Raw genomic sequence first — 26,950 nt, forward strand, 5'->3', positions numbered from 1 at the left:
GTAGAGATGATGTAGATAACAATGCCCCACCACCCTTCCTCCAACGTGGAACTCGGTTCGGGAGAGACATAATGTCTCCTATGCAGTGGGAACCAGGGCTGCTCACCGCTCACCAGGCTCAGGTGCTCTTCCTTAAGTGACTCTACTGCTGGCCCTTCTGGATGCTACACCATGGATGTCCTTCCTCTCCAGTGATTTTTAACCCAGTTTTAATGCTCTAGACTTGTGTCATGATGCTGCTTATCCTTGGAGAAACACTGCACTGTAGTCTCTTTCTGGAGATGTTACTTCTCTGGCCTTCTTTGACCCAAGCCATGCCTATAACCCCAGCAGTGGCCAAAGGCCAGACTAAGTACCTGCTGAAGTCTGAACCCTTGCTAGAAAAAGCCCCTGAGAGCCTTCTGGAATTTGTCTCACAAATCTGGGCCCAAGTATTGCTTCTTTTCATTGAAAAGTCCTCTTCTTTAAGGCTACCCAATATTAGGCATGGATGGGAAAAATTCAGATGGTCACAGCCATTCCTCTACATACTATAAAATCAATTATAATAATTTTATAATTAATAGTAATAATCACAAGCATTTACTGAGCATTTACTCTACATTAGGCACTGAACTAATCTGTGAGTGTCTCACGTGAATTTTACAATTCTTCTTTCTGATAAACAGTATTATTTTACCCAAATTACAGATGATAAAACTGAGGCACGGTGACACTAAACAATTTCCCCAGGTCTTATGACCCCTTTCCTGACCCTACAGGGATACAAGGAAAATAAAGTTGGTAGATAACTTTAGTTTCATACCCTAAGGGAGAGTTTTATTGCTGAACAACTTCTTAAGAACTGGATTGAAAGGATGGGGAGGACATTGTGAGACTGGCAAATTAAAAAAATCTGTGAAACATGTAACCTTGCCCTTAAAAATTCTCAGTCTAATCAGGGAGACAGAGTATTTAAGCAGGAAAGAGTTAATAACAATACCAAGTGATGTGTTATACAGCTAAATGCATTATCTCGCAAAGTGATTTACAGTAGGATGTCCACATGGGGAAGGTGCCCATACTTCATCTTTGAATGAATGGGCCCAAGAGGAGGCATCCAAACACATTAACTAAAGTGACTCCCTTCTTCAATGTCAGAATAACCAACGTCTAAGAAATTTGATAAATAATGTTGGAAATAGATTGGCACCAGAAGACCCTGGACATCTCAGGATTCGTTTTCTAAGGATGTATTTCCCATATTTCTCAAAAGTGACAGAGATAAATAACAGAAGATAGCTGCATAGGATGGAAGCACGAAATCAAATATGTGTCCTCTCCTCAGTGGTCCCATGCCTCTGCTCCACTCTAAACAAGGCTGGGATGCTCTCTCCCCTTCCTCCAACTGTTGAAATGTTATCCCATCTAGCTCAAATAACATGTCTTCCAATAAGTCTACCCCAGTCTTCATTTTGATATGAACTCTTTCTCCACCAGAGTCCCCCTGTCCTTTGAGCTTCTCCAATGACTTTTGTCCTTTCTATTTTGTATCAGATTTACCTGTTCACCTCCCACTATATTAGCTGCAAGTGTCAATCCTCATTTTCCCAGCTTCCTCTACAGCAAGGGCTTAGGCATGGGGCATAAATGCAACAGATAAGATGCCCCTGCCCTAGACTTTGAGTCAAGAATTAGTGATATGAAGAAGCAGGAATAGCAGAGAATCCCGGGGTGAGGGTGGGGTAGTGTTGGCAGCAGGAACATCCATTTCCTAGGAGCAAAAGTGGAGACGTCCCCAGGAGAGGGGGATAGGGTGGTAGCCAGCGATGCTGGCAAAGCACACTGCGTGTTCTGGGGCAGCACCTTGGTAGCTGTGTCTTCATGGTACCATGTTCTGTGGCATGGTTTGACTCTACCACCGGCTGTTCTTCCCTTCCCCATCCCTCTGACTTTCAGTTCTTCAACCCTTCGACTGATTGAAAACTTCCCAGTACTTTTTAAAAAGTTCCTTAAGGGCTTAATTCAGCCAGAGACTGTCTTTGATGCCTTTTACTAAGAACCCTGGTGGTTACATTTACTTAAGCTATTGTTTCCTTATTCCGCTCTAAGTAAAGAAGAAAGTTGTTAAATATTACCTTATGTATGATAACTTTTATAACCACAAGAACTAGTGCTATGCCAGTTACCTGTCACTAGTGGAAAACTCCATGGGTTGTTTGGAGTAAAAGGAAATATTTGTTGGAATTGGTAGATCCATAAATCTATTTTAAACCTAGGTTTATCTCATGTCTGTAAGGCCTTTCTATCTTAAAAAAAAATGGGGAAAAATATTCAAATGGCTCCCAAACCAGCTACAATCAACACTCTCAAATTAGATATTAGGAGAAAAGTATGCCGTCTTCCTTAGTCTTACCCATTCAGACTTTGATGAGGTGGTGTGATCTTTCTTCTTGAGCATGAACTACTCTGAGTCCCTTGATGCCTCTAAATTTGTGTATTAGGCAAGAGATTTAGATTTAGAAATAATGTGTTAAAAGGATAAATATCAGACCTCACTCCAGCGTTTACACTGATGACGTCTTCATGTGCTACATTCATTATAATATAGCCTAACATTCATATTATGAGTATTCTTTTTAAAAGCATCTTTTTACCTCAATTGTCTTACTTGATCCTTAAAACAAATAGGTGCAGTAGTAATTTCTAAGTTACAGATTCAGAAGTCATTGTATACTTGCTTTAAAAAAAAAAAAGAAGGTGTATTTTGTAGGTTAAGTAATTAAATTCAAGTCACCCCCACTAGTTAGTGAAAAGCCAGAACTAGACTGTGGTCTTTTGACCCTGAGAAAGTTGCTCTCTCAGACTGAAAGGATCAAAATGAGCTTATCAGTCAATCACTGTGTCAGCCAAGTATTTTTTAAGCCTCTGCAGGGTCCTTAACATTGTCCTAACCCCTGCCACTTGAGATACAGAAAAAAACATTTAACATGGTCACTGCCTACAAATACCTTACTCTTCAAATGATTCCCTATATAAAGAGCCAAGTCAGGACATAAAGAGGGGAGGGAGTAGGGGGAGAAAGGAAAGGACAAAATATTTCATTTCTGAAGAAAAAGTAAGGACAGAGATGATGACCAGTAGGCCCTTCCAGTTCTCAGATGTATAACGTACAAAAACTGAAAAGTGACAAAGGAGCCTGGTCTAAGCAGTTATGAATGTGGGAGAATTTATTTTCATCGCCCTTCTTTTATGAGTGTCTTCTTTGGATAATCTTCTTGGCCTCCTATTTCTTCTCCTTCACATCTAAAACAATCTGCATTCCACCAGACCTTGGGTAACTGTTTTCCAAGCTTATTTACAGTAAGTTGTTGATTGATAATGCCTTAATATGCTACCTATCCAAGCAGAGCCTTCAAAGTCTTAAAGAAGAAGACAAATTACAAAGGATGGTAAGGCATCTTGTTAGCTAATGAAGGGAATAAGTCAGAAACAGAGGATCTTCCATCAGCCTTTAAATTAATGCCACTATACACTGTCAGCTTTTACAGTACTTCTATTTTTTCATTTATACAGAAAGATCTATTATATTACAGATTTCTTTTGGTTACCTCTAAGAAAAATGTGATAGATTACCTAATGGATGATAAGATAATGTTGAAATAATAATACTAAGAGCAACAAAACCTAGGGTCACAGTAGAATGTGATGGAAAAAAGTTCTAGAGTGTGTAGTGAGTCTAACTGTAGCCCTACCCCCAGAAGATATGTCTACGGCCTAATATCTGGATCCTGTAAATGTGACCTTATCTGGGAAATGGCTTTCTGCAGAGGTAATTAGGTCTAGATGCTTTAGGTGGCTTCTAAATCTAGTGACCAGTGTCCTCATAAGAGACATGCAGGGGAGAGACATCAGACAAAGAGAAAGCCATGTGAAGCAGAGACAGGGATCAGAAGTGCATAGCTACAAGCCAAAGAATGCCCCAAATCAGCACGAGCTGGAACAGTCAGGGAATGGAACCTCCCCGGTAGACCCTTGGGAGTGAGCACAGCCCTCTAACACCTGCTTTTTGAATTTCTGGCCTCCAGAGCTGGGTCAGAATACATTTCTGTTATTGTAAGCCACCACACTGTAGTAATTTACTATGGCAGTCCTAGGAAAGAGTACAGAGTACAAGTCTGAAAACATGGATCCTTCTCTCTTTTTCCTTCTACACTAGGATTTAACCTTGGATGCTAATACTTCTCCCAGCCTCAGATTTCTTAACTACTCAATCATGGGATTGATCTTCTTCCTAAAGTTCCTTCTAGCCATAACCCTTTCAATATTCGGCTTATGTATAATGTTTTATATTTTAATATATTTTTTGGTAATTGTCCTGTGAGAAATTTAAGGCAGATGTTTTAGAGAGAAGGGCACTGGAGCACAGAAAAGCTCAATGGACCTTTAATTATTCATCCAAACACTTTCTTAGCACCAGGCACTTTCTTGAGCACGGAGGATACAGAGATAAAGTTACTTGACCAAAACTGTTAGCTGGTGTCATAGAGACTGGTCATTATCCCCAGCAATATCCCTTCTCTTTCTTCCTGGTAAGCACATGGCAGTTAAGATTCAAAATGAGAGCTTGTGGTCATTGATGCAGCTACGTGTGGCCACATGTCCAACTTGCAAGCAATGGGCTGTAAGAAGAGGTGGGTATACCTCAGAGGGATGTGTCCTTCTTTAGCCTTCTTCTTCACGAGAGCTAAAATGGCAATGCAGCGCCAGTAGCCATGTTGGACCATGAAGAATTGTGAGTATGGAAAGACATGCAAGAGAGCAACAAGATATGAAGATACACAGCCCATCACACCATAGTGCAGCACATCAGTCTTGAGATTATTACATCCAGATTCTGAACTGATAGAGATAAATACCTTTCCTCTTGTTTGTACCACTGTTAATGCTCTATGTTCTTTATATCTGGATCTTTTGGCTAAGGCAAATGCAAGTTTCCCTTTCTGCTTCTCATGTGAATATAACTCTTCTCTACACCCACTGCATAGCTATTAGAGAGACTCAAAATACGTGGAAGCCATATATTGTCAGTAAAAGAAAAAATAAAACCAAAAACCTAGTACAAAACCTGGTTCAACAATCTTTCTTTGTCCTCTCATGGTGACATAAATTTCTCATAGGTTTGCTTTTGATTTTATCCTCTCATTATCATTCTTGATTACAGCTACATTGTCTTCCTCTATAAAAATATACCATTTCTTATTGGGGCATCTCTCTCTTCCTCATTGTCAGTATCTATTACCTCTATTAATTCTGTAGGTATGTTCATATATATTTTTTGTTCAATTTTGCCCTGGCTCCTCTGGTATACCTGCCATATTTTCCAAAACCATAGTTGTTAAGTATAATGCCATCTGTAGAAATCATGCCTGAACTCAGCCTACAAATCACTGTTCCTCATTAAGAGTCTCCTTTATCTCGGAGTTCCCATCATGGCTCAGCAGAAATCAATCTGACTAGCATTCATGAGGACACAGGTATGATTGCTGGCCTCACTCAGTGGCTTAAGGATCTGGTGTTGCCCTGAGAGCTGTGGTGTACATCACAGATGTGGCTGCGGCGGTGGCTGTGGCTTAGGCCAATTCCAGCTCCAGCTGTAGCTCCAGCTCCAACTCTGATTTGACTCCTAGCCTGGGAACCACATATGCCACAGGTGAGGCCCTAAAAAGACAAAAAAAAAAAAAAAAAAAAAAAAAAGAAAGAAGAAGAATCTCCTTTTTCTCTAAAATATGAAGTTAGTTATTTTATTTTTATTTTATTTTTTTGAGTTATTTTAAGATTGGTATGTATGCTGACCACACCTAAAATAAAGGTGTATATTAATAACCATTATGCCTTTCTTCTCCTAGCATATAAAGATGTTTTCTCAACCACTCATTAAGGGTAAGGACACTGGTCATATTAGTATATAGACCTTATATATTTCAGCTGTCTCAGAGGGAAAAAATATTAGTAGGCCAATCAAAAGACTTTTCTGTGTAAATATATAATAGACATCCCCTAACCTTTGGTTACTTGTCAATATCTCAAGATTTTTTTTCAGTTTATCAAACAATGCCTATATATACTCATTTTTACTGCATTTTAGTATTCCAGTTTACTACTGGTATTAATGTTCTTCTAAATTTTTCAATAAGACCCATTCAGAATGGTTTTAACTAGAGTTTTCTATTAGCAATCCTAAATTTTATTAATCTGTCTTCTGTCTTTTAACAAATATACCTTTATTAACATTTCATGTTTCACTGTGTTTGACCTTTCACTCATAATTTTAATCTATTACCTGCAACAATGTACTAATTAAAGATACTGTGTTAAGGAATGAAAGGAAGGCAAAGATAAATCAGGTCCTGCTTTTGTCTTTAAGAACGTATGATCTGATAACCTTCCTTAGGCACAACTATTTGAGAAAAATCATCCATACATAGCACTAAAACAAATTAGAGGGTTATGAGTACCATGAGTCTTTCCAAATCAATTACTGAGAGGGTTGGACAACCAAACAGAGCTCCCAGGCAGCAATCCCTTTCAACGGAGAAGTCTTGTGGGATCAGAGAGGTACCTACGTAAGAGAAACAGTGTGCTCACAACACTGGTAGAAGACATCTCTGAGGTCATCAGGTGGAGGAATACTTCCCATATTTTTACACTGTTCCTTTCTTGAGGAAGGATGCCTGATGCTAAATGATTTGTTTTTGCATGCTTTAACTGGCTGATGATACCCTGAATTAGCCCATGCCATTTCTTGATGCACACTTCTCCCATTCTCCTCCACCTCATGATCATCCTGTTTTAAATTACGCACTGTCACCAATGACTCTCCATTTCCTCACGCTCAAGGGTCATGCTGCTGTCTCCCCAGTGGGAATCATTTGCTTATAGCAGAAGCTGACTTGATATGCAGAACACTGTCATCTAAATAGAGCAGGCACTGTTACCCCCATTTAATAGCAAAGATACTTGAGATTCAGAGGGAGTCACTTCCTGCAGGTTATATAGTTGTTTAGTGAAACAACCGAAACTCTTTCTACCATTAACCAGATATGTCTGCTTTTACACTGTGCACTGAGATTTAAATGCTTTACTATGGAGAGGTAGTAGAAAAACCTAAAACCTAGAGATAAAGGGAAGAGGAATACTGTTTCCTAAGAGCCTATTTTATGTCAAGTGTGTTTCAGATAGATGATAGATGGATGGATGGATGGATGGATGGATAAATAGATATGGATAGATAGATAGATAGATGTAGAGATATCATTTTATTTCATTCTAACAGCAACCCTCTGAGGTACTGCTGTCTGTTCTCATCAGTGAGGCAAATTAAACTAAACCCCATGTTCATCTTCATCTTTACTCTGAACTAAAGTAAGCTGAAGTTGTTAATTGGTGAAACATGAAAATCAATGAAAGGAATGCATAATTCTGGCTTAAACCACTGGGGCTTCTACTAAGATAAATAAGGGAATGGATGAGGGAGCAAGACTGTTATGGTAGTGAAAGCTCTATCTTTTAAGATCCCAGATCCTACACCAGGGATTGAACCTGGGCTACAACAGTGAAAATGCTGAATTCTAACCATTCATTTTAGAGGCTTGAATTAAATGGATGGTTGTAGCCTTGACAGATGAACTTAGATAAAATTGCTCTTAATGAATAACATATACCAATGCTTTAAGGGAAAGTATACTAAGATTTTTTTTTCCTCAAGCTTATCCCAGAGATAAGGCAATGAACTTTTAAGTAAAATTCTGTATGTGACATAAATGTTTATTCTTTTGAACATTACCATTTTACAAGTATTTATGCAAATTTCCAGGTGTACTTTATTTTTGTCTCTTCTAGGGCCACTCCCATGGCATATGGAGGTTCCCAGGCTAGGGGTCTAATCGGAGCTGTAGCCACTGGCCTACGCCAGAACCACAGCAATGCGGGATCTGAGCCGGGTCTGCAACCTTCAGCACAGCTCACAGCAACGCCGGATCCTTCACCCACTGAGCAAGGCCAGGGATCGAACCCACAACCTCATGGTTCCTAGTTGCATTCGTTAACCACTGTGCCATGACAGGAACTCCCAGATGTACTTTAAAATACTACATAAAAGAGGTTCATAGCTATATTCAGAATCTCAGCTGAGGCAAAGCTGTCAAAAAGCATGCCAAATAGAAGCCAAAGTTACTATGATACTTTCCCCCTGTGGTTCAAACTACACAGTCCAAAATTTTCCTTTGGTACTACAGAATAAAGGAAACTGCTGAGATTTTGGATACATCTTTACATTTTATCAAAATATAAGGACCCTATGGTGTGTAACATCTTTGGACTATATTGAATCAAATTGACTATCTTTAGGTAAAGTTTGGTATACCTGTTAGTAACAAACTAACACAACTTTCTTCCCCAGGACCACTCCTTAAACACATCAATTTTATTCAAATCATGAAAAAGAGAAAGTCTTCCAATCTTTTGGCCTTGTCTTGTGAGAATCATATGAAAGTGGATTAAAGCATTCACCACGCAACACAGTAATCAAGTTAGACTGCAAGATGCCATACTGGAGAGAAAAAAATTAAATGATAATTGAAATACTTTTTAATGTTTATTTGTTGTATATTCATAATAATTTTCCTTTTGGTAATTTTCTGTCTGCATGGGGTCAGCAAGTTGATATACATTAAGCAGATATCCTTATAATCTTTAAGATCAAAAGGGTGCCTTAAGCAGGTTGACCTTACCATATAGGGTCAAGGTCACATGTGATTTGCCCACTGAAGATGAGTCAGAATGGTGTCCCTTTTATACTATAGGAGAGCCATGTTCATAGTAAGCACAAAAATTTTGAGAAATGACTGAATCAAATAAGTGAATGACTTATTTGTGAGAAAGGACCTCCACTGTCACTAGCAACGATGAGATGGGTCTCAAAATAATTATTTCTTTTAGTGCTTCCTGTGGGTTTAAAATTCAAGACAGAAGAATAACCACTAGTTTGTTTGACATTTTGGTTTCAATCAAATAACACCTTATAGAACTTATCGTTTCAATTCAATTACCTCATGAGATTAGAAAATTATTCACCCAACACAGCTCACAAAATATTAATTTTTGTGACTCGACTTACCCTATTCCTTCCTAAATATGTTTTATCTTATGAAGTCTCGCAGTTGGAGGCATCCTTGTCCACACAGGAGACTCTCAAGATAAGAACCTGGAAATCATCCCCTATCACATCCAGTTCCCAACTCCCACATGATTCATTCACAGGACCTACACCACACGTAGTCACAGAGTGCTGCCTGTACCAGGCATTGTTCCAAGTGATGGGTTTGAAGCAGTGATAAAAACAGACATTGCCTCTATTCTCTCAGTGCTTGCACTCTAGGAGGAGAAGATAAATAGGTATGCCAGGTGTTCAGTGGAGTTCAGTACTTTGAAGAACAATAAACAAGAAAAGAGATAGAGAGCCACAGCATTTCATCCTGTTCTCATCACCATCTCTCAGAGCAGGGCAGCAACAGGCTCCCTACTTCCTGCTGTGGTGCAGTGGGTTAAGGATCCAGCATTGTCTCTGCAGTGGCATGGGTTTGATCCCTGGCCAGGCTAAGGATCCAGAGTTGCCGCAGCTGGCTCAAATTCCATCCCTGGCCCAGGAACTTCTATATGCCATGGATGCAGCCAAAAAAAGAAAAAAAGAAAAAACCCAAAAAACAACCTGTTAAAAACAGTAGTCAGACCTTTTCAACTTTCCTCCTTAAATTTTGCCATTTCCTGTCACCTTTAAGAAAAAGCCTTAGCTCTTTCCCACAGTGATCTTCTTGTGATCTTGCCACTGCTTTTATTTCTAACCCCATTGTTTCATTTCCTGCCTCTCTGTCCCAAATGTAACTTTCTGGTAAGGACCATAGACCTTCAGTGATGTTTTGTTTCCATGTCTTTGCTCTTGCTGCATTAAAAATAGTAGCTAATCCCTTCCAGTGTTTACTAAGTATGGCTGTGCCAACTGCTTAGGATGTTACCCCTGTGCATTCACCAGCCTGATATCTCTTTATTCTGTAATGCTTTTATCTAGGAAGTCTTCTGTGATCTCTCCATTTCCCTTACCCTACTAAATGCATATCAATTTTATAAGTTCCTATAATACCCAGTGCTTACCTCTGCCATTTGCCATATTAGATTATAACAATCTTTTTGTGCATCTTTTACTCCTACTGAGAAGTTCTTGAGGACAAGGGCCATGATGCCTTTGTTCTGTCTACTCAATGTCTAGTATAGTGCTGGTCTATATTAGGTATGCAAGGCATACTTATTAAATAATGAATGAATGAATAGGTCAGTGACATTTTAAGATAAAGTGGGGGACAAGCCAAGGAGAGAAACATATTCAGGAATCCTGAGACACCAGTAATAATAACAGCAGGCACTAAGGCCATGCAGTAAATTCAACAGAAACAAGAGTAACAGTACCAAGCCATCAATAGCCTTCATTTTATTGATGAATAAAAACATATACAAGGAAAGCACTTTACAAATAAGCTAATAAAGATCAAGGTGACTACTTGAAAGGTAAAACATTTAGAGGTTGGCATTATATATAAAATAATATGACAAAACGAAAAAGGCATTTGCGTAGGAGAGAAATCCAGACCAGGACTAGAATGGGATTCTGATTAGACAGAATCGCTGATGATCAGACCATAGTGAGGCTGAGATAGAGAAAGTGTTCAGACAAGAGGGACAATGCCAGAGAGGGCCTAAAGGAAGGAGTAAGTGGCAGCAGTGAGAGAGGAAGATTAAAAACCAAAATCAAACCTTTAATGGAATCTGGCTGCAAACAAGCATTTCCATTGTCATACTGTCTTTAGGAACAACCCACAGGCATGGAGGGAACCACTCAATTTCCCAAGGAACTCTCCTGGGAAATGCCTTCATGGTCTCACAGTCAGAACACAAATGGCAGAGAAACTGTTTGCACAGATAGCAGGTGCTATAGATATTTGCCCTGATTTTAAAAAAAAAAATGATACCTTTATAAGAAGAATGTTAATGCCTCAGTTTGTATTGCAAGTGTGTTAGGCTTCGTAATTAATTCAGAAGCTATTTTGGCTAAAGTAATTCAAAGACGATGTTCAAGTATCCAGCGCTGAAAGGGTGTGAATTCCTAGCATATGATCGTCTTAAATAATGTTTAGCTCCTGATTAGGCTCTAGGACTATGCTAGTGAAATAAACATAGGTAGACAAAACTGGAAGCAATTCAAAATCCACTAACAATAGACTGGATAAATCAACTGGGGTGAGCTAAGAAATGCGATACCATAAGCCATGGAAATGAGCTAATACTATTTGTAAAAAAACAGATGAACCTCCCCCCCCCCAGCATTTAACTGAGTGAAATATTAAAAAATGATTAAAGAACAAACTCAGCACCATTTCAACATCTGAAACAAACAAACAAAACAGTAAATGCTCTTTACAGATGAATATATGAAAAGCATGGAAATTCTTTTTTGAAATTAGCTACTTGTTACCTCTTGGAGGAAGGAAGGAGATTCAACAATGGAGAGGTTTTCTGGTAATTTAAAGGTTTCATTTATGTTCTACCTTTAACTGGTGGTGGAATGATGGTATTTATTTTATCTTTCTGTAAATATACACTACACACACGTGTTATATACAGTGTATGTATAATATGTAATGTATATAACTACACATTATACACATATCTTTGTGTGATAGAGTTCATAATTTTTTAAATGATGTAACACTTTTTATCTAAGTAACAATCCCATGTTCCTTGCATGTGAAACAGAAGTTTCAAAATGCGTGCTGAATAAGTCTCTGCCTGCACCTGATGGGCTAAGTGAACTGTCACAAAGCTAAGAGCGTTATTTCAGTCAGCCTGGCAATTGATACCAATCATCGCAGCTGACTTTTCCACCTAGCAATCTGTGCCAATTGTTAACATGGGTGAAGTGAGCCAATTGCTTGAGACTGGGTTTTATTAATTTATATTAAAATTTAGCCTTAAACAGATTGGGGAATTAAAATAAAAAGGGCAGACCAAAAATGGCAAAAGGAATCTAGAATATTTTGAAGCTAGTGCTTTCACTGCAAAACATAAACCTTTATTCAGGATGATTGGAAATCAAAAGCCTATTTGAGTGCACATCATTTCTGGCAATTGTATAATTCATAAATAGACAAATGGCTTATGAAACATGGTGAAAAAATGTACTCCTAAGGAGGTATCGTCCATGCCAAGTTTACTGCTGAGATCATAAACCAGTGACAATAGGGGTTAATAATAGAAATGTTGGTAGTCCTCTACTTATAATAGAACAAACAGCACGGCTATAATTACAATTTTCTTCCCCCCCTGTTATATAGAAATGAATCAATATCCAAGTAGAGAGAGGATAAAAATGTCTTCAATAATTTGCACTGCTCTTCAAAGGAATTGGCTTCTTAGGTCTGCACAGTCAATTGTATCATTCAAAATTATTAGAAGGCAATTTATCAAATAGTGTAAATTAAAATTTGTTTTGACCTATTGAAGGCTATTTTATGTGATTTTCAACTAGAGGCTGAATAATCATGCACACTTTCCTTTTCTTAACCAAGTTATCTTATAAAGGAATCAATATGTTATTTCAAGGGATATTTATAAGAATCAGCTCTTCATGTGATCTAAGATATACCAACACCAAGACAATAATATATGGATGCTCCTTGCCTGGCTTGTTATTAATTAGGTCCAGGGAAACATCTGATTATGACTGCAGCAATAACTCATATATCTTGCACGAATTACTATTATTCCCAAGAAAAATAACAGCCAATCTGATTGAACTTCAATAGAACTATGTTATGGGATGAGTGGAGTAGCAAAACTGGTGTAAGCATGAAAAATGTGAATTTTCACATACTCAGAAATTAAACTGGCTTGTACAAACTTGGAATGTGGTCTAAATTAAAACAATAGCAAATCTAAATTCTGAGTGATGCTTTGTTTCTTTCTTTTTTTCTTTCACTATTATCTTGGTAATCTGTGTTTGCAGGAGGAAGTTGGCATGAAAGATTACTGAAATTTTGCACTAAATAAACCTTTTGGGAGACAAGTCATATTTTCAAACCTACCTGCAAACATACATAAATTTGATTAGATCCAGTTTGAAGATGCAAATAAAATTTGAAGAAGGAAGCAATTTCTGAGTTTTTGTATACATACTTCTGCTTTTTCTTTCAATGAGCATTTCATTACTGCTTTCAGATGCAGCAACACTTTTGGGGAAAATAATGCTCTCTTCTGTTTAGCCCTTGATCTCATTAATTTTTTCTTTCACTTATTAATCTGCTGGGCTACTGCTCTAAGATTCCCTGCTCATCTTTCTCTAAGTGTTTAGTTCTCCCTACTTTGGCCACCAACTGTTTTCATGGGAGCCTTGGCTCCCCTCCAAACAGTTCTGTGACAAGAGGTATGAGACTCAGTTTCTCAAAAACTCATTTCACTCATTCCTAAGAGCTTCAGGTAAAGGAATATCTCTGAAAGAAATGTGAAAACACTCAGAATTCCCTGAAAATTCCATTATGTTTGCAGGCAACATCATGACTGTATGGCTAAGAATACAAAGATAAAGGTAGCAGGTCTCATAAACACCAAGTATTCTCAGTTTCATATTTCATCTCCTTGAATCTTCTAACGACCCTATGAGATATGTATTATTTTTATTTTTTTACAAAATGAAAACTGAGGTCCCAAGAGGTTAAGTATTTTACCCAAGGGTTTAGAGTCTCCAGAACCCATCATTAGCCACTAGGCAGCCTCTTCAAATACTTGTTAATTATTAAAATATTCAATAAAGGGAATGAAAAAAAAAAGCCAGTACAGAATTTAAACTTCAGTATAACTGGTTTTTCCTTCCTGAACTGTTTGCTCATATTGAATAATGAATAGACACTGCTTCTACTTTGTGATCTAAATCATTTTCTAGCTTTAGGTTCCATTTCCCTGCAGATGGCATTCAATTTTACCAGATTGATCTCAGTATCTCTCTGAGACATTATACTTATGGTCTAACACAGATTTACCATCTTGCTACATTCTCCAGTTTGACTCTGGAAAATATGAAATTCCCAACTTTCTCCTCCAGCTGCACTTCTACAGAATTTCCTTAAAAAATTGAAAGAAGTAAAGATGCCACTATGTTTTACATGTACTTTTCTTATTTCTACCACCAAGGGGGTCACTTTACTCATTGTTTTCTATTCCAAAGTATTGTTATTTAATCCTTCTTGATATGTTTACTATTTTACTTTTTTTTTTTTTTTTTTGCCTTTTTGCCATTTCTTTGGGCCGCTCCCGCGATATATGGAGATTCCCAGCCTAGGGGTCGAATCAGAGCCGTAGCCACCGACTTACACCACAGCCACAGCAACGTGGGATCTGAGCCGCGTCTGCGACCTACACCACAGCTCACGGCAACGCCGGATTGTTAACCCACTGAGCAAGGGCAGGGATCGAACCCGCAACCTCATGGTTCCTAGTCAGATTCGTTAACCACTGCGCCACGACGGGAACTCCCTATTTTACCTCTTTATCTCTGCTCCCAGAAATAAATTTATCCGTTGTTGTTTTCTTTTCAAACTCTTACTCTTTGTGTATATTTATATAGAATTTTAGAATTATCTGTTCTTGCACTATGTAATTATAGATTCTTTATATTTATTCTTGTTCTTCATCTATTAATACTATGCATTTTATGACATGCATAATATCTTATAATTCATTTTTATGAGGCTGAGTCTTATCATACTCTTTACATTTTAGGGTTCTATAGGCAGGTATTGTGTCTTCCAAAGTTTTATGCATTCCATAGTGACTAGCACAGTGCCAAATGCTAGAGCATTTAGATAATAAAGATTAAAGATGCATTATAGATACTTCAGCTTAAACATCTTCATTTTACACAAACAAAACCTGAGAGTATACACTGGAAATCTGGATTAATAGCATTATTTTCCCATTCATACACTTATTAATTATTTACATTACTGAGAACCTACAATGTTCCAGATACTTTTTAGACATTATCTTTAGTTTCACTGCCAACAGCGGGGTGGTCATTTATCCCTATTTGCAGATGAGGAAACTGAAGCATGATGGAAGATAATGTGAGAAAAAGAATGTATATGTATGTGTGTATACACACACACACACACACGTATATAACTGGGTCACTTTACAGCATCAATTGACAGAACACTGTAAATCAACTATAATTTTAAAATTTAAATAAGTAAATAAATAGACACTGAGGCAGAGTTTCCAGGCTTGTCCATGATTATACATTGAGTGTAAGCCAGGATTCAAAGACAATTTTTCCAGCTCTGTAACCTGAAGTAACTATTTTATTTCCTCATATTTCTTCCTAATATACCAGGACATCCATTTTACTAACAAGCTCCAGGCAAGAAGTGCCAAGCCATGTAAGACCATAGCATTTGAAGCTAACAGCCCTTTCAAGCTATCCCACAAAGCCCAACCCAGATTTGATCATTTTATTGAAAAAAAAAAAAAAAAAGAGGTGATTCCTTTCAGAACACATTCACATATCTCAATAAAAAAATTTTGTCCTAAGGAATTCAAAGGTGCCTTTACAATATGTTCTTTTGCTAACTGTTCCAAGAACATGACATAATTGGGGAAGTGAAAATATTCTGGGATAGATGCTTTTCACACTGCTTTTTCTGTTACTTACCAAGAATTCTAAGATGGTCCCAAGATTTCTTCCATGTATAGGTAACGTTATGTGGCACAGTTAACATTAAGAAAGAGAGATTTTTCAGATGGGCCTAACCTAATTACATGAACCCTTTAAAAGTAGGGTTTTCTCTGGTTAGGAGCAGCAGTCAGTGTAAGCACAAAAAGGATTTGATATACCATTTCTGGCTTGAAAGTGGTTCATTGGCCAAAGAATGTAGTTGGTTTCTAGCATTTGAAAGCAATCTCTGGGTGACAGATAGCAAAGAATCAGAAACTTTAGTCCTACAACAATAAGGAACCGAGTTTGGCCAATAACCAGAATTGGCTTGCAGGTAGGTTCTTTATCAGAACCTCTAGATGAAAACTCAACCCTTGTGTAAAATCTAGTGATCTCATGTCACACCCTGATCTATTAAATTGTGAGCCAATACAGGGATATTCTTTTAAGGCACTGAATTTGTGATAACATATTACATAGCAGCAGAAGACTAATACACTAATACACATCTTCAAAGCCTTCCAATGCAATTACATTATGAGTCTTTTGATTTCTCATTTTAGGAAGAACAATCTGAATGTTGCAAAACCTTTCTAACTTAACTGAAATTCCAGCTTATCTGAAGAAGCACAACTTTCCCTGGTGTTCTCTTAAAGGAGAACTGTTTGTTTCTCTCATTCCACATGAGAGGAATGAGAGGCCAAAAAATTGGGGTTGATGGTTTCTTTGCTTCTCTAATGGCTCTCAGACTGTTACTACCATTACTCTTTCTGCTTGGGTCCTTGAGACAACCACTCTATCTATGTCTATCCACCTTCTTCCTTACTATAATCCTACACACAACACTTCATTATCCATAAAATAATTTATCTTTAGCTCACTGTCTATGACTATTTCCAGAAACCTGCTGTTCTTGGTGACTTGAAAATCCACGGAGACCCAGTTCTTCAGCCTCATCTTTTCTATTTACTTTTTGCTTCATTCTGCCTAAGCAATTTATTCCCGTATTTCTATCCCATACTTGGTCATATGTGGATACTTGACTCTTAAAAATCTATATTTCAAACATTCAATTTCTGTGCCATTTGCTCAAGCACCCTCAGCACTACCGTTCTGCTATCTCATGAGGTTTCCAGTGCTTTCTCGCCACTTTCTCATTAGTCTCTACTCCTCCAGGCTTCATGTTCACTTCTGTTTAGCCTAAAGTCTAAGATTTAGCATTATAATATAACCTTGAAAAAACCCTACACTTCCTTGATTTCTCTCCCATGATTGTACTTATCTTGCAAAACTGCGATTGTGAAAAATACCTACCATTAACCTTCTCTATGCCTGCGTGGGAGCAGCTATATATTGCCGGAGGAAATCGCCTTATTGAAGCTGGCAAGTTTCACTTTAAAACTCAAAGATCAAATTGACAATCATGTTCAACTACATTTTTTTTTTTTTTTTTTTTGCCAAAGATTGAGCCTGTACAACAACAATGACAATTCTGAATCCTTAACTTCTATGCTACCAGGGAACTCCTGTCCAGCCATCTTGTCATGTTTCAACAGAAGGGATACTTTTTCTACACCCTAAAAGATTACTTTATATATTCTCCCCTCTCTTTAAACATTTCTCACCCTGATTCCACTTTTATTTTTATCTGATGGCCTCATTTCCTCTCTTATTGAGAAAATAGAAGGCATTTGATAGGAAATGCCTCATGCCTTCTCCACCAGATCTGAAATCCAATCTATACTGAAATTTATCTTCTTTTGTTCCCCTCTTTCTTCAGTTGAAGGAGAGTACCCTCCCCCAGCATCAAATGTAAACTCCCACACTCGTCCTCTGGACGTCAGTCCCTCTTCTCACAATATGCATAACTCTGGATTTTTTAGTTATCTCTTCTCTTCTACTAGATCATTCCCATCAGCATATAAACATGGTCTAGAATCTTCCATCATAAATAAAAATGCATCCCTTTTCCTCACCTATCATCCTATTTCTCCATACCCCTTCAAAGTTAAACTTTTATAAAACTTGCATACATTAGTTGTTTACATGTCTTCACCTCTCATGCCTCAACCAACCACAGAGTGAATTTTTACCCCATAATTCCACTGAAACTGCCTTTATCAAGATCACATGACATCCAATGACTTATTTTAATAGACACTTCTGATTTATATTACTTAAACTATCAGCAATCCTCACCAGATTCAACCACTCCCTCCTTCTTGAAATACTGCCCTCTTTGAACTTTCACAATGCTTTCCTGGTTTTCCTCAACTCAGTGGCTACTCCCTTTTTCTCCTTTTCTTTTTGCTTTTAAAGCCTTGAATTCTTTAGTTCTCATTATTGAGTTTGCTTCTTATTTTTTCTATATCCTTTTCTTGGCAATTTTACCAATTTTCATGAATTTAAACATATCCTAATGTTAATGACTCCTATCATTCATCCTCGGTCCAGATTTCTCCTCTAAGGGAGACACTAATAAAGGAAAGACATTAAATTTTAGTCCCTGGTTGATGAGTTTAGAAGAAAATGAGTACATAATGATATAGCCAAAATTCTATAGAATAATGAGGAAATTTAAGATAAACCAAGATCATCATGTCACGCTGAGTCTTAGGAAAAGATTGAAATCCACAGAGCAGAGAAGAGAGGCAATGGGAAGAAACTATGAAAGAATTACATGGACATTTGAGAGAAGAGAATGAGCATGTTGTGTTGGAAAAGTATAAGAAACTGGCTCAGTTCCTGCAGTTTCATGAGAAAAGTTTGCATAGTTAGTGTTGAGGCTGACCAACAAAGTCAAGTGTATTCCAAGTTGAGCTTATTTATTTATTTAGTCTTTTGAGGGCTACACCCATGGTATGTGGAGGTTCCCAAGGTTAGGGGTCCAACCAGAGCTACAGCTGCCGATCTACACCAGAGTCACAGCAACGCCAGATCCAAGCTGCATCTGCAACCTACACCACAGCTCACAGCAATGCTGGATCCTTAACCACTGAGTGAGGCCAGGAATAGAACCTGCAACCTCATGGTTCCTAGTTGGATTCGGTTCTGCTGTACCACGATGGGAACTCCCCAAGTTGAGTTTATAATTGAGGCAAAAGAGGAAGAATAAGAGTGGTTTAGCAGGTATGGTTGCCATTCAGATGCACGAAGACACATTCTTGGATTAGAGATTGAGGTTGAGGAAGTGGTAATTCAGCTGAATCTCAGAGAATTTTGGACTCAGAAGATTTAGAAACATCTGATGACTCTGAAGGCAAAGAAAGACTACCATCAAACCTCATTCCAGATGGTGAGCCTGAAGGACTGGGCGTTTAGGGGCTATCAGATAAGAATGCTCATATAAGAAAGAAGAAATGATTTGAGGATTTAGACAACTGAAGTGCTTAATCAAATGGAATGGGTACACTAATTAAGAAGATATGCATAAGGAAATTTCTCACAGCACTGGAGAGAAAAAACTGGAGCAAGATTCAGAAACCAGAGCTTTGCTTACATTTGTTACATTTTATCTTATTTTCAGTGTAGCATTCTTAGTTCAGAAAAATATGTATCAGGACATTACATGGTATAATTAGATAGTGAAAATTCCTTAGCAAATAAAGAGAAGGAAAAAAGACAGCCTGGAAACTCTGATTCTCAAGTGTCAACTATCACAAATCTAGAATGGACAGACTGACATTTACATATCTATATTTTGAATTATAGAAGTCTAGGGAAAAGACAAAAAGTTCAGGAAACAGTGTATATAAATGAATGATTTTTGCATTTCTGATTTTTGTTCATTTGAAATGTAAATAAATCACCTTTGCCTGTTTCCATTGGAATAATTTTCTTAAACGATAATCTTGAGCATGATTAAAATTAGATATTTGAGGCCTAAAGAATTAAAACTAGTAGTGAAGAAAGAATAAATTAACCTATAAAACATATATTTATAGTTGCCACATATAAGATCCCCCCTCACATACTCTTCCTTTTAAAATACAGAAGTAGCAGATGTCTTTACATCATCTACACAGTGTGCTTCAGTTCAATATACTGTTCCTGAAAGCATGTTTTTGCTAATTGCAAATAACAAAAAAGCATGAAATGGAAACAGTTTTAAACAAATGCAGAAGTGCATTATGGAAACTTGAGCACTGATTTTATTTGCAAATATACTACTGTTTTTCCTTAAAGAGTTTCCATATAGAATTTCCTTTAAGGGTTTCAGTGAAGGAAAAATAAAATCATGGTTTTCACATATCATCCTTTCCCCCTCTACAACAAAAGGATTTGACTCTCTGTGGTATATGGTTATTAACTGTCTCTAACTATTGGATACCTCAGCATCTTCCTTTAAACAATCTGCTTTTTCCCTTTTCTTGAATCTGGAAAATAAACTTAAAATAAGGTACTAGAAGAAATGTTTTGCTAATTTAGAAGATTTAATTTAAAAGGTATTTTCTTCCTGAATATTTGTTATACATGAATATCATTAATATCATTTTATTAGTCAAAAATGAGTTTACTTTGGGATATTATTACACTAATATTATCAGATATAGGCAATTATAATGATAATTATGGTATAATGAGCTGTCTACTTGAAAGAAGAGCTCAGTATTTATTGTTTTGCTTCTTATTTTTGTTTAAGTTAGAATGGGTTGAGAGGATTTGGTAACTTCTTTAAAAACTAATGAACTATTCCTTGGGAGTCAATCCATAAAAATAATAATATTAATAGAGATCCATGAGAGGAGAAGAAAATTCACAGATGCAAGAAATGCATATGGTAGAATAACCAAATATTGAGGTGAATGAGGCTGTAGCAATGTTTCCTGCAAATACTACAGGCAATGACAACTGCAAAATGAACATAGCCATGACTTTTGAGGCTTTAAAAAAAATTATTTGCTTTAAAATTAAAGAGTACAAATGAAAATTAAGGCCATTTTGGAACTGAAAACACATTTTTCCAAACAGAGCAGCCATGTCTGGCACAGTTCCTAAGAGTGACACGAGGCAAAGAGCACAGTTACACTCAAGAGGAAGGGCTGGATATTAGAGTAAGTGAGGCTGACAATCGCTGGGTCCATGGGTTTGGAACACTGGCTGGCCCTTCACCGATGACAAGGATGTGATCACACTAGCAAGAAGCTGGAGGTGAGTCATGCCCTACCATATCCCATGTATGAATAAAAGTACAGAAATATGATTTGGTGTTCAGACAGAGAAACGATTCGTATTTGAGAAACCTTTCCACCAATATGAGGGAAGGTGGGGGTAAAATAAAAGAGGAGGTAAAAAATTGGAGGTGAATTTGATGCCATCAAATTAGAAAATTTTCCTTGGAAAAGCATTCATTTAAATTTCAATACTGACAAGTAATGTATTTAATTGACAATTCAGACACATATTTTGATATCTAAAGTCCAAAACAAATTTTCAACAATCTATGTCTAAGGAAAAGACATGAGTAATGTATCTGTCATCATTTCTTTGGTGTTTGTTTAGTCACATTCATAAAAGGGCAAAAGTATCCCTATTTATTTAGAATCTTTTTTTCCAAAGTCATTTCTTCCATAAAATATCTTTATATTAAAAGATATCTAAAATTGAAAAAGACACATTAAGTACATCATAATTCTAGAAAACATTATTTATCTTTTCCTGGCTTCCTTAAAAATGGATTCTACAACACAGAGGAGAATAGAGACGTAAGAAAACATTATAACTATATTTAGCAAGGAATGATATATCACTCTATTTTCAGTAACAGACTCAATCTTCTCTTTTCCCAGATTAAAAATTAATCTTTTCATTTTTATGACCTTGCACATTACAGACTGCAGAATATTTTTAAATTGTGTGCAATATTAGTGAAAGTTTTTACTTCTTATGTTTGGAATTATTTCTTAAATTACAAGATATAACATTATTTATTAAAGGTGTAGGTTTCACAAGTGCAAGTATAACTCTTGGAACATTAATTTTTGAAGCAATAATTTTTAGCTCTTCTAAAGTAAGAACAATTTTAATAGAAGACTTTAATGCTTTGTAAGAACAATTTTAATAAAAGACTTTAATGCTGTGCACTATATGTTGATTGATAAAATGTATATGAAGACATATTAGCCAATATAATAGAAGGTTAATGTATAAGCCACGTTGCCAACCTATTGATTTATAAGTAGAGCCAAAGTTATTTTATCTGTAGAAAATAAGCATCCCTTCTTGTGTTGCAGTGTATACCACAATCCACGTTATAATTTCCAGTCTTAATTATGAATTTGAAATTAGGGCAAAGAAAATTGGCTCATCTCAATGTCTATTTTTATAAAGCCGCTTGATCTGCTGTCCTTCTTTACTATGGGGATTTTGCTATTTAAACAACTCAAGCTGATCACCTAAGATCTATCACTTTTCACTGTGATATTGCTTGTGTCCTCTATCACTTGCATTCTGGAGTCCTCGTCCTTGGAAACATTACTTTGTCTGCATCTTTTTCTTCATGGCACAATATAATTCCCCAGATGACAAAGTATCTTATGCTTTTTATATTTTATAGATGTTGTCTGTTGGTGTCACTCAGGAGAACATTTCCATTTTCTGGGTAAGCTTCACTCCAATCACAGAGTAGGGTGCTACAGCTAATCCCATCCACAGCATGTTGATGTGAATGGAGAGCAGATATTGTAGAATAAATGGAGTAAAGTGTAAGGTAGGTAATGAGGCAGTAAGAGGACATTCAGTCATTCAAAATTATTGTTAATTATCAGATATACTGCAATCACCCCCCTTAATTTTTTTCTGAAAACTGAAAGCCTTATGTCTAGAGCAATAAAGCAGACTGTAAATGTAATATCAGAGTCATGATATATAATCTGTAAGATTTTCGTAACAGAAGAATGGAACAGGCATCCAAAGGAGAAAAATAAATATTACTATATTTTAAAAATTAGACAAGATTAGATCATAGTATTTAAACACAATTATGCTGTCAGCTAATACATTTATTCCCAATCTACTATTAAATTAACATCTATTTCATTTTTTCTCCCATTTTTGGCATTGCCTTTCCCCTGACAGCATCTTCATTATGTGCCTTCATACTGCCCACCCCTCCCATAGTTATGTGACCTTAGGTCCCTCTTGTGCCTCTGTTAGTCTTATCTGCTCTCAAAAGGATGTTTGTTGCTCCTCTAACATAGTTCTCTTCTCTCACCAGAATATATTCAACCTGAACCAAAATGTAAGGTTAAAATTTAGGTAAGACATGAAACTAATTATATAGAACTGTCATGCAGCACCTATGAAGGTAATCACTGAAATACTAAGTCTTAATCATTATTTCCTAAGACGAAAAAGAGAGAAAAGTCTGTAAGTCAGTATGGAGGTTTAAGTAATACCTACATTTATGGGCACACTTGGACGTTCTCTAAAAGGATCCCAAAGGAAATTCTGCTGAGAAGAAAATGAACTAATTTCATTTTCTAGCTAAGGAAGAAAAATATTTAGAAGATTTATTCTAGTAGTTCAGTAAATACAGGGGGAAAATATTCAACCACAGTGGTAGTCAAAGAAAAATAAAAAATCATAAATGAATTACATATTTAATTATTATTTTTAAAGAAGATTTTCTAATGTTAGTAAAAGGGCAGAGAAATATTTGTTAGGAATAATCATTAGGGACAATATATATTTTAATTGAAATATAGTTGATTTACTATGCTGTGTTGGTTTCAAGTGTATGGCAAAGTGATTCAGTTAAACATGCATACACATACACAGAGATTCTTCTTTTTCCATATAGGTTATAGCAAAATATTGAGTATCATTCCTGTGCTGTACTTGTTGCTTATTTTACAGATAGTAGTGTGTACATGTTACTCCCAAATTCCTGATTTATCCCTCCCACCCATCATTCCCCTTTGGTAACATAAGTTTGTTTTCAAACTCTGTGAGGTCTATTTCTGTTTTATATAAGTAAGTTCATTTGTATCATTTTTTTAGATTCCTCATACCAGTGATATCATGTGATATTTGTCTTTCTTCATCTGATTTACTACACTTAGTATGATAATCTCTACGTCCATCCATGTTGTTGCAAATGGCATTAATTTGTTTTTTATAGCTGAGTAGTATTCCACTGTGTGTGTGTGCACACATGTGCACATAACACACATTTTCCTTATCCATTCATCTGTCCATGGACATTTAGGTTGCTTCCATGTCTTGGCTATTGTTAAAAGTGCTGCATACATGTATCTTTTTAAAATTTCTCTTTTTTCTTTTTAAGCCACCCCTCAGGATATGGAAGTTCCCAGGCCAGGGATCTAATCAGAGCTGGAGCTCAGACCTACACCATAGCTGCAGCAATGCTGTATCCTTAACACACTGTGCCAGGCCAGGGACTGAAATGGCGATTCCAAAGACACCAACCGTCATTAGCCACTGCACTACAGTGAGAACTCAAATTATAGGTTTCTCCAGATGTATGCCCAGGAGTGGGACTGCAAGATCATATGGTAGCTCTATTTTTAGTTTTTTAAGGAACTTCCATGCTGTTCTCCATAGTGGCTACACCAAATTACATTTAGGGACTATATTTTGAGAAAACCAGATACTACTATCTGTGAATAGTTCACATTCTCTCTAAGGAGACACAAAAATTTTTTAAACATTCTTAATTAAAGCTAAGGAGATATGTTTTTTTAATTATTAATAAAATTATTCTTAAGCTTCAAATAGCCCCAAAGTAGGAATAATCTAAAATTCCAAAAAAAATCAAAATTTTAAAAATTGTGCCACTATAATAGTGAATAACACAGTGTAAGACTATGCTTAGAATAACAACAATAAGAAGACTATTCAAATATAATTCCTGATTGCTACAGAAAATCACACAAGCAGACATACTGGAAACTATGTAAACACAGCATCTTCCACCTTCCCTGAGTCCTCAGTGCTGCCTGGCAGTATTTCTCCCTTCTGTTATCCTCAGAGACTATTTAGAAATTCTTAAATCTCCTCACAACTCTGACCTCCAGCCTCTCAGATCCTTCCCACACAATTTGTTTGCCTTCTATTTCACAAAGCAAGCAGAAGCTATCATATTTCTTCAGTTTCTCTTCCTAAAGATTCAGTTTTTCAGCAGCTGTGCTATATCCTTTCTGTCTTCTCTCCAGTTGGTATAGAAAAGAGAAGCACATGGTCAGTCTAATGCTGGTCCTTTTTCTGCTCTGAATTCTACCACTTTCTGTCTCCTTAGCATCCTCGCTTCTCTCTCGCCCTCCTTTCCTTCAGTTTTTCCTCTACTGCCACAAATCTATCAGCTTTAAAAACGCTCATCTCTCCAACTTTAATCAATAACAATAAAGAACAACAAAAGCTCAAAGTTTATTTCTCTAGTTAAACTTGAAAGAATGGATCACTCCTTCAACTCCTAACCCACTGCCATCTGGCATCCGGCCCTTATCTTACTTTGTGTATCAGCAGAATTTTTGGGCTCCCACTTCCTTCTTGGGTTACTCTTTCCCTGGTTTCTGTGGCACTGCTCAGTTCTGCCTTCCCGCCTCTCTTCCTGACCAGCCCTCTTGTCTTCTCTATTGGCTCCTCTTCCTATGATTGGCCTTTAACAAAGCCTTTCTAACACCTGCTTCTCAGATGCTGTGCACTCTCCCTAGTGATCTCTTCAACTGCCATAACTTCAAGCAGAGATTAGAAAAAGATGAGGCTCTCATCTTTACCTCCAGCCCCAAACTCTCTCTCCTGAAAGAGTCTATGCAACCACCTAATGGACACTCCCCAGAGGGTATGCAACAGGCATCTTGGACTCAATATGTTAAAACTTCCCTTTGTAGTCCCTCTATTTCCAGCTAAATGGAATTCTTCCATGTGTTTGCTGTCACAATAATGACAACACTATGAATCCAGTTATCCAAATCAGAAGTTTGAGAGTAATTTTTAACTTCCCCCGTTACGTTAATCCAATATCCCATCAATCGCTAGATTCTGTGTTTCTGCAACATAAATATTTCTCAAGTCTCTCCACCTCTCATCTGAATTTTACCACTAGATCCAACTTGTTCCTCCACATTAGTTTTTCTTCCATTTTTTAAAATAGTGATATGCAGGTAAATGTTTTACAATCACTTCTCTGAAGAAAAAAAAAGCCCCCAATATGTAGTATTTGCCACTTGCCATGCAGTAAATAGTCACATCATGATGTGATCCCACTGAATATTGAGTTGGGAAGTGACAATAATCTTCGACTCTCTTTAGCTCATGAGTTGGCTCCAGCACACAACTCTTTCTAATGCAGTGTTTCTCCACCCTGGCTGCATGCTAATATAATCCGATATTTACATTTATATGTGTACAATCACACACACACACACACACACACAAATGCACAGTGTTTCCAGAGTTGAATCATTTTGGCTCCCAATACTGATATATATAAAACTTCTGCAAGTCTGCAAGTGAGGTTAGAATCAATTCTGTGCACCGAGTGAGCTTTCTGAAATCAAATCTACAGATTCAGTGCAATCCCTATCAAATTACCCATGACATTTTTCACAGAACTAGACCAAACAATCCAAAAATTTATATGCAACCAACCACAAAAGACCCAGAATTGCCAAAGCAATTCTGAGGAACAAAAACCAAGCAGGAGGCATAACTCTCCTAGACTTTAGGCAATGTTACAAAGCCACAGTCATCAAGACAATGTGGAACTGGTACCAAAACAGACAGACCAATGGAACAGAATAGAGAACCCAGAAATAAACCCAGACACCTATGGTCAATTAATCTTTGACAAAGGAGGAAAAAACATAAAATGGGAAAAAGACAGTCTTTTCAGCAAGCATTGCTGGGCAAACTGGACAGCTGCATGCAAATCAATGAAATTAGAACACACCCTCACACCATGCACAAAAATAAACTCAAAATGTCTGAAAGACTTAAATATAAGACAAGACACAATCAAACTCCTGGAAGAGAACATAGGCAAAACATTCTTTGACATCAACCTTGTGAATATTTTCACAGGTCAGTCTCCCAAAGCAACAGAATTAAAAGTAAAAATAAACCCATGGGAACTAATCAAACTGACAAGCTTTTGTACAGCAAAGGAAACTATAAAAAAAAAAAAGACAACTT

Source organism: Sus scrofa, chromosome 16 (assembly GCF_000003025.6).
Source record: "Sus scrofa isolate TJ Tabasco breed Duroc chromosome 16, Sscrofa11.1, whole genome shotgun sequence".
In the NCBI taxonomy this organism is placed as follows: domain Eukaryota; kingdom Metazoa; phylum Chordata; class Mammalia; order Artiodactyla; family Suidae; genus Sus; species Sus scrofa.